General features: G+C 42.0%; 1 long non-coding RNA gene across 1 annotated transcript in view; it reads left to right on the top strand.

Annotated features, from left to right (window-relative positions):
- Positions 1 to 2053: 2053 nt before the first annotated feature.
- LOC142070870 (uncharacterized) overlaps positions 2054 to 9209 on the top strand; it is a 363466-nt gene continuing 356310 nt past the window's right edge. The window contains exon 1 of the long non-coding RNA XR_012666787.1: positions 2054 to 2290. This is a non-coding gene — a long non-coding RNA (uncharacterized LOC142070870). The remainder of the gene's footprint in view (positions 2291 to 9209) is intronic.

The raw sequence follows: 9209 nt of genomic DNA, 5'->3' as shown, positions 1-9209 counted from the left end.
TCTGAATGTCTGTAGACTCTGTTTGCTAGAAGCTGTGAATGGGTGACAGGGGATTGATCACTTGATGATTTCCTGTTCTGTTCATTCCCCCTGAAGCACTGGGGGGGCTAGCTCAGTGGTTTGAGCATTGGCCTGCTAAACCCAGGGTTGTGAGTTCAGGCCTTGAGAGGGCCATTTAGGGATCTGGAGCAAAAAAAAATTGGGGATTGGTCCTGCTTTGAGCAGGGGGTTAGACTAGATGATGTCCTGAGGTCCCTTCTAACCCTGATAGTCTATGATTCTATGTTAACACCTGGCAGTGGCCACTGTTGGAATACAGGATACTGGGCTAGATGGACCATTAGTCTGACCCAGTATGGCCGTTCTTATGCATCTAGGCACAATCTGATTCTAGGTGTGGAAAAAAACCACACTCTGATTCCCCCAGCCAGGCAACTGTGTGGGTTTGGCTGGAGTCTGAACACCACAATTAATTGCATAACACTCAGCATCTTCAGAGGAAATCCTCTGAAAGCTAGTTGGCTTTTTGTTTTCTTTTCAACTGCTCCAACAGCTCTTAGTTTTTAGCCACTCATTCTGCAGAGGAGGAAGGGCTTCAGTATTCCTAAATAGCAAACACACTGTGTATTTTGCTAAACTTAGCTATCAGTAATGACATCATGCTGTTATTCTTGAGAAAAGGGTTGCTACTGTTTTGCCTGTTTCTGGTGACACTAAGAAAATGTTAGATGAAGGGACTGGATGATTCAGGGGATTAGTAATGGGATAGACCTTTTCACCTCTAAGACTAGGTGCCTAGTGACCAAGAAGTTCTACCATCTGATGCCTGTTCAGTGGCTGATGTGAATTAGGTTGGTGGTCTCAGTCTAGTTCTAGAGAATATGTCTCTAAATCGGAATACTGCCACCACTACTGTTGGCATCCTTGTTAACAATGTCAACAGAAAGGCCAACAACTGAACAGGCATGGAGGCAAACCTATCCTCTCTGCTGCTAGAAGTTCTTCCTCCACGATAGGGTTAAGGAACATTAAGGCGTATGACAGCATGAAGAAGCTTGTGTGGCTGCTATTTGTGCTGTACCTTTAGTGCGGCTAAACAGAAATCTCTGGTCTCCAAGCTCTCAATCAGGCATCATTCAATAGCATTATACACAGTTTTAAAACAAAACCAAACAGCTGAACAACATCATACATCGTGGCTTTGTCTGATGAAAGGTCTATGTTCCAGCTTGTCAAACAGTGAGAATATAGTAGACTGCAAAGGAACCATTGTCATTAAACTTCCTTATTTGTTTGTTTAATGATGTTAATGAAGGATCCCAGGGGGATTTTATCCAGCTTCTTCTATTACTTGATTCTGATCATTTGGATCAACATAGGGAAATCTCTCTATTTGTTTGCTAGGCTGATGCATGTGGTTGTATCATGGGATTGGAGCTACTATATCAGAAAGTGGTTACTTCTCACCTGTTCCGAGGCCTTCCAGTCAGGGTCAGTTTCTGGGCTGACAGTATGTGTGTGCCTGTCTGGTATGCCTCTAACAAAAATCCACTAAATCAACTGGCAAAACATTTTCCATTAGAGCTTGCACTAGAGAGCAAGGATTCATCCCCCTTTCATGCTTCTGGAGAGAATACAGAAAAATAAAAATGATGTGGAGAACAAAGGCAAACCATGGGTAGACAAGCTGAGGATCTGGAAAGCATAGTCTCTCGACAAAAGGATAAATTCCTATGGACACTTACAGCTGCATAATATGAAAGGGTCCTCAGTATATATCATGGGTTATTTAGTTTCCCATTAAGTGATCTCATGACAGATCAAGGCAAGACAAATTATTTCATTGGGATTCTTGTCATAATAATGCACCTCATCTTGTGGTAATGATGATGTGTCTAAAATGCATCTCACTACTCCAGGTGATGTGATTCGGTAGGGTTTGTATCATCATGTATAAGCTGTGCACATAATTTCAGTCTAATCAGTCTCTGGAAGAATGCTTTGAAAGATTCCAATATTGCTCACATATAGAGTGCTGGGAGGGATTTTTGTTTTTTAATGTACTGAATGTGAGAATAGCAGGGAATTTTTAATGTAACATTAGTAACAGCAAACCCTGAGGTAAAGGGGAATCGTTTATAGCGTCCAAAATGCTTCCAGCCACAAAACACGGAGGGAAGAGCCAGGCCTTAGAAGTAAGTAGCTACAACCTGTCTGTGTAGAGAGGCTGCTGGCAAAGTCACCTTGGCTAGTGAAATGGATTGCTCAGCCAATCTCGTGATGGAGTCAGGTAAGACCGCTGCTTATATTACATTTGTATCAGTCAAAGAGTCGTACAAAACCTGATGAAGGCATGAATTCTTAATTATAAGAGACATACGTGCTGTGTTAAAAATTGCAATATTTTAAAAGATGAGAAATTTGTTAATATTACGTAGGAAAAAAGAAAAAAGTGCATGACACTGCACTCTGAAGACATAAGGAAAAAAGTGCGTACTACTCTATGAAGATGTGTTAGCTGTCATGTATGATCTATTATATATTTCCCATGCTTTTTTTACCTACCCACAATGGGGACTTATGCCACAGAAGACTGACTGAAAAAAATCTCAAAATGCAGATTTTAACAGTGACAATAATTGATGATTGGAACGACTTGCTATAGTAGGTGGCTGAAACTCCATTACATAAAATCTTTATCCATCCCATAATTTGGAGTCTTCCTAAAAGATCTTAAAACAAAAAAACTTCAAATCCAGACTCCAGCGAGAAACTGCTGAATTGGAATTCATTTGCAAATTGGATACTATTAATTTAGGCTTAAATAGAGACTGGGAGTGGCTAAGTCATTATGCAAGGTAGCCTGTTTCTTCTTGTTTTTTCCTACCCCCCCCCCCCCCCAGATGTTCTGGTTTAACTTGGATTTAAACTTGGAGAGTGGTCAGTTTAGATGAGCTATTACCAGCAGGAGAGTGAGTTTGTGTGTGTATGGGGGTGGGGGGGATGTGAGAAAACCTTGATCTATGCAGGAAATAGCCCTACTTGATTATGTAAAGAGTTGTCACTTTGGATGGGCTAGCACCAGCAGGAGAGTGAATTTGTGTGGGGGGTGGAGGGTGAGAAAACCTGGATTTGTGCTGGAAATGGCCCACCTGTTGATCACTTTAGATAAGCTATTACCAGCAGGACAGTGGGGTGGGAGGAGGTATTGTTTCATATTCTCTGTGTGTATATAAAGTCTGCTGCAGTTTCCACGGTAAACATCTGATGAAGTGAGCTGTAGCTCACGAAAGCTCATGCTCAAATAAATTGGTTAGTCTCTAAGGTGCCACAAGTACTCCTTTTCTTTTTGCGAATACAGACTAACACGGCTGTTCCTCTGAAACCTTCCTAAAAGATATGCTCTGGTTCAACCATTGGCTTGATGTAGGAGTTATTAGATGAAATTCTGTGGCTGTGTTATGCAGGGCACACTAGATTGTCATAATGAACCTGTCTACCAGTAAAATATATGAATCTAAGAATCAGTCACGTGAACTTTTTTCTTTCTTTTCTCTACCATGGAACCGACATAACTAGAAAGTGATATTTTGTACCACTGTCAGTGACCAGGATACTCTAAAAATGAATAATGACAATTTATATTAAGGGGAATTTTTCGCTGCATCTCCCTACCATTGCATCTTTCATCTCCACATTTTGTGACAGTTACAAGCCCAATGAATGCCACAGTGAAAGGAGATATGCTATGTAAAACACAGGTTGTGACGTAGGCAAATGATGATATTTTGCTGTATTTGCATATAGAAAAATACAACCAGACAAATGTTTACAACTGAAAATTTATTAAAGTATCTTTCTTGTGGCTCAAACCTTTACTGCTTTCTACAGACACAAGGTTTTACAAAGCAGTTCTGTATAGAACATCTAAATGGTAAATCATAAGCTAAGCATTTATTTTTTTCTGCCTACATTTCACTTACTTTGCTCAACCTTAGTGCTGAGCCCAACAGAACACAGCCAAGACTGTGGAATACTGCCCGTGCATCAGTTCTGCTGAACAGAATCCAAATGCTGAAGACTCAGCATCGCAATGTGGTACTGCTTGCATGACAACATCATTATGTCATGAAGTCACCCCATAAGAATCCGTGCCCATCCAGGCCCATTTCTCCTACCCCAGGACATGCTTTACTCCAAGTAAAGTCACTGGGAGCTAATCGTATCCCACAGCTGGAGAATCAGGCCTTATGAGCCCCTGTTCGAGGCCTGGATGGAAGGAGAAGGGTGTTGAGTGGAAAAGTAACTGGACAAGATGAACTCTGTGGTCTAAGAATGAGGTGAGAAGGAATCCACTGGCTGCTTGCTCATACAGATGATACACGCTTGTCATCCTCCTTGTGTCTTCATTGCTAGGGCTCTACAAGGATGGTGCTATGATGCAACAATGTTTATGTTGACACATCAAGTGTTGCTGTCGAAACACAGGTCCTCATTTTGTGATATAATTTGGGTTCAGGGAAGTTTGCAGCTATACCTCATATCAGAAATAGAATTCAAAACTCTTCTGGTTTTCTCAGCCCTACATAAGGTCCCACAGTATTCTGCAGCCCTTCAGAGATATTCTCTGTGGCAAAAGTCTGGTTAAAGTCTTTGAATGGATTCCTTAGCACTGAGAATATACAGCTGTGTGCATTTCCACATCTGCACTTTCCCACATCTGCACTTTCCCATCAAAGCCAAGGCATTCCTGAAGCTCTGGCTTTCAATCGTACATTTCTTGATGAAGTGATTTGAAAGTCTGCTTAGGGATCATTTTTCTCCGATAGTACTCTTATAGCTGTGCCAGCAAAGATAAGGCAATCAAGAGAGGGTGGTGGGATTGCTCATTAAATAACACTTAAAAGGGTTTTCTGTATTTCTTAAAATCCTTTTGTTAAGTTCTCTCCTCCACCCCCTCCTGACCTCCAACATACACTTACACACCAGACACAGGAAGGCAGTATTGGACTTGTGTTTACTGTTGCTGTTAAAGGCAGCATTATCCAACAATTACCACACACTGGTATCTGAGAGACCAGTTCTCTCCTATACTCACGATAGGTAATAACTGTGCAACCATGTGGTTGGTATCTAGCAAATGTTGACTTTTTAATGGTGAATGCTGTGCCATAAATCTTCAGATGGTGTAAGCTGGCAAACTCTCACTGACTTCGAGAGCTATGCTGATTTGAATCAGCTGATGATCTGATCCTCTTTGTATGTGTTTTGGGAGTAGGAGGAAGATATTTTTGATTGTTGTTGATGTAGTTGTTTAAAATTATTTGAATCAGTATGGTATAATTCATCAGTGAATGCTTGTAAATTGCATTAAAGTTGTAAATGTTTGTGTAAGTGCAAACATTATTTACTATATCTAATGTATCACCCCTTCTGATCTCCTTTCTCCACATACTTAGCAATCTCTGCATGCCTGGAATGAAGTCTCCTTGTGTCAATCTGAGTACTTTGGTTTCTGGGTACCAGGCTCTAGGTCTGAGAAAGCATGTCTTCTACAGATATCATGCAGTATTCACAATCTAAATACCTAGAGAGTGATACATAGGCACAGTGTGCAAGATACCAGAGTTGGTCTGTGGGGAATAAAAAACTAAGATGACTGTAAAGCAGAGTCAGACCGTTTCCTTTTGTAGGATTGTTATATGCATGACTACAGCAAGAGTTTTTAAAAAACACCACTCTTTGAAAATCCACTCCAGTACATGGATGACATGAATGTGTGAGGCAAGTTCATTCAAAGATTTAATGGCGTTTCAACTGGCTGCATGTGAGTGGTGGCCATTGTTTCCACAGACACAATCATTCCGTGGGACCTCTGGGGGACTAGTTTGCATCATTTAATTTGAACAGCCCAGGGGTGACTGACATAAAAGAGATATCACTTTTCCTGATTGCATCACACTCTGAGCACCAAAACAGAGACCAGAGAACTGATTCCCAGGCTGTTTGTTGTCCATATTGTTAAGATTTCCAGGTCTTTCTGAGTTATGGCATGTGATGAGTTGTATAAACCACACACAGGCCTGGAAAGGGTTACAGGGAGCCTGAGAGTTCTATTAACCTCACCTGATATACCTGGAGGGGGCATGATCAGGTTGAGGGAAGAACTCAGAAAAAGGGTAGTCAGGGACAGAGTAGTCAGAGGGAGAGGAAGGTTCTCTCCTGGGAGGAGAGGCTGGACAAGGACCAACTAAGGGGAGAAGACAAGAGGTATAGCTGCAGGAGCCAGGATTAGTTCTTGCAGTGGGCCCTGTGAATGGGCAGGACTTGAGGGAAGCAGCTCTGTGAGTCAATGACCTGAGAAAATGATGGACAGTGAGAGCAAAGAGGAAGAGACACTTAAACTTCAACCCCAGCAAGGAAGAGAGAGGTCCAGTGTTATTTATGGTTGGGCCTCTATTTGCTGGAGAGTCTGGGACTGAAGGGAAGTCACATAAGGGGCAGAAGACTTTTTGTGGGTGGCTATATTTGCTTTACATGCTGATGGAGGAGATTATTTAGAATTTGAAGGACATTATTGCCCAGGAAGGAGCAGGACTTTAGAGAAATCTGACTGGAGGGCCAAGTTCTGTATGCAAGAGACTGTTGCAACAAGGGTGCTCCAGGATGGTAAAGCTGCTACATGGAGACAATCCAAACCTTTGTCTTTCATGATCATTTATAGTTTCCCATTTTAGAGCCTGGTATCAGGTATTGATAGTATTGCTGATTGTTCATCCCATTTTTAAACGGATATTTCAGCAGTCGGCGCCAAGGGTGGGATGGGAAACAATGCCTTCATACTCGGGGAGGCTGTGGGCTTTCCCAGCAAATCAAGGCTGGAAAGAAAACAAACAGAGATTTTGATCTCTCACTTAACATGCACAGAGCCTTGCAAGAACACATTTAGAGGAACACACACAGATCTGCTGTGGTGGGACAGTGCAAGAAAAGGGGTCAACTGTGCATTGAGGAATTTCATACATCCCTTCAGGGGCTAGTGACAGGGGAATCTCCTATAACTGTCCCTGCCTATTTCTTTCCTAATACCCACTTTCCAGACACTGGCTCTAACATCCTTATCTTAGATCTCTAGTCCTGACTGGAGGAGTGCTTCACAGATACAGTACCAGGAGTCTTTGATGCTAAGTAAATAGGTAGGTGGTGTCAGCTAACAGAAGGATTAGCAACCTCTGCAGGTTTGTTAAGTCTCCCAGTTTGCCCTAGAAACTCCCAGCTTTTGGCGTTGCTGGGTTCCTGAGCAACAGCTTCATTTTCCCAAGTGGAAGAGTTGCAGAGCTGAGGAAGAAATATTGTAGGCAACATCTGTATAATTAGTGTCCTGTAGGCAAGGTCTCTCTTGTAATGCAGGGTTTCTACCCTTGGGAGGATTTCAACCATAGAGACAAAGTCTAGCATAGGCATGGCTAGAGCACCCCTGGACAGAATAATGAAGGGTGTTGTCCTATGAATGTCTCTATGGCTATAAGCATGTCTGAGACTATGCTCAAGAGAGGGAGGATGTGACATGGAGAACCAGACAAAGTGGATGTAATGTGGAGCCATGTGCGGGGGGGGGATTTTGAGGGATGAGGGGGAGAAGTAAGAGCACAGAGGTTGGTCAGGGTGAAGGGAGAAATTTTGAGCAGGGGAGTAGAGAGAGAGGAAAGCAATAGGGATGATGTGAAGGGACAATATGGGGAACCGGAGAGAGATTCAGATGATCAGTTCAGGAGTGGGGTATGAATGAAAGAAAACTAGAGGGAAGAAAAGTTTAGTTTAATGGATAATTTATTGATTGAACAGTGAGAAGGAGCAAAGAATTGAAAGTTTTGACTCTGGGGGAATTATGATAAATGAGGTCATGCATATTCACTTAGTATGCAAATTAGAGCATGGCATAATTTACATAACATCTCCAGCTTTCCAAAGGCACAGCCTTAAAGGTATGCATTTGTGATGGGTGGTTTGGGTGGTAGGGATCCAAAGAGCTGCCATAGATATCTTATGTGTGTGTCTCGCTTTATCCCAAAGTAGCAGGGAAAAGAGGATCATATTCCCTCCTGTGGAATATATGGCAACCAAATCGCCATTTCAGATAATAGAGGTTGATCTAGAGCTGTGTTTCTTCTTGCTAGATTAGCCATTCCTGCAGCTAGTAGTTAGCTACTGTACAGTAAGGCACTCTGCTGTAAGTTCAGACCTCATGTGCATATGTGGTGAAACCCTGACCCCATTTAAGGGTATGTCCAGCTGATGGTTAAACTAGAGAGCTAAAAATAGAGTGTACCCACAGCATTGAGAGGGGCTAGCTCCCCCAAGCACTTACCCATTAGAGACCATAGGCATATACTTGGGGCAGCTAAACCTATCCACTATCTGTGCCACCATGGCTGCACTCTATTTTTAGAGCACTATCTTGATTAGAACTAGCGCAGGTATGTCTTCTCAAGCTGGGAATCACAACCCCAGCTTGAAGTGTAGATAGACCCTAAGTCAATGGCAAAAGTAACATTGTGTTCAAGTAGCCAGGGTTTTGTTTTATTTAACGATTCAGGGTGATCTGGAAGGGTTATGTTACAGGTTTATGGTACAAGAAAAGAGCAATTGGTATTGCCAAACCTAACACTTTCACTTTCACAGATATCAGGGATTCTTACTCCCATATTCAGATATGTTTACCTGTCTTATTTAATAAAATTGTGGCTTTTCCAGCCATTTCAAATTAAACAAATCTGTCACCACTCTAACATGTTTTATCAATAATCCTCACAATCACTTCTGGCAGATTCCCAAACTAATATATTCATGCCAACCCCCTCCCCCCCACCCTACTATCATGTCTTTGGCTCTGATAGATTAAATACTAGGTGTTTAACATGAGACTGAGTCAAGAGTCATATTTGCTCAGGGAATTTTGATATTCTCAAAGAAGGAAGCAATGGAACATGCACAATCCTGCCACAGAAAAAAGGAAAAGATTTAATATCCCCTATTAACTTGCAGAGAAATGGAGGCATATTTGATTATACTAGTCTGCTGAGTATCTGGACAAGATTAGAACAAGGAATGGAATATTAATCACTAAATGGTGGTTATTAGACAGAACCCAGGGGTAAAGCTCTAGCCACTGTGCTATATGCAAAAGCTAGACTGTCTCCAGAAGGACC

Source organism: Caretta caretta, chromosome 2 (assembly GCF_965140235.1).
Source record: "Caretta caretta isolate rCarCar2 chromosome 2, rCarCar1.hap1, whole genome shotgun sequence".
Classification (NCBI taxonomy): domain Eukaryota; kingdom Metazoa; phylum Chordata; order Testudines; family Cheloniidae; genus Caretta; species Caretta caretta.
The sequence above is the reverse complement of the archived record's forward strand: the minus strand, read 5'-3'. Positions and strand labels throughout refer to the sequence as shown.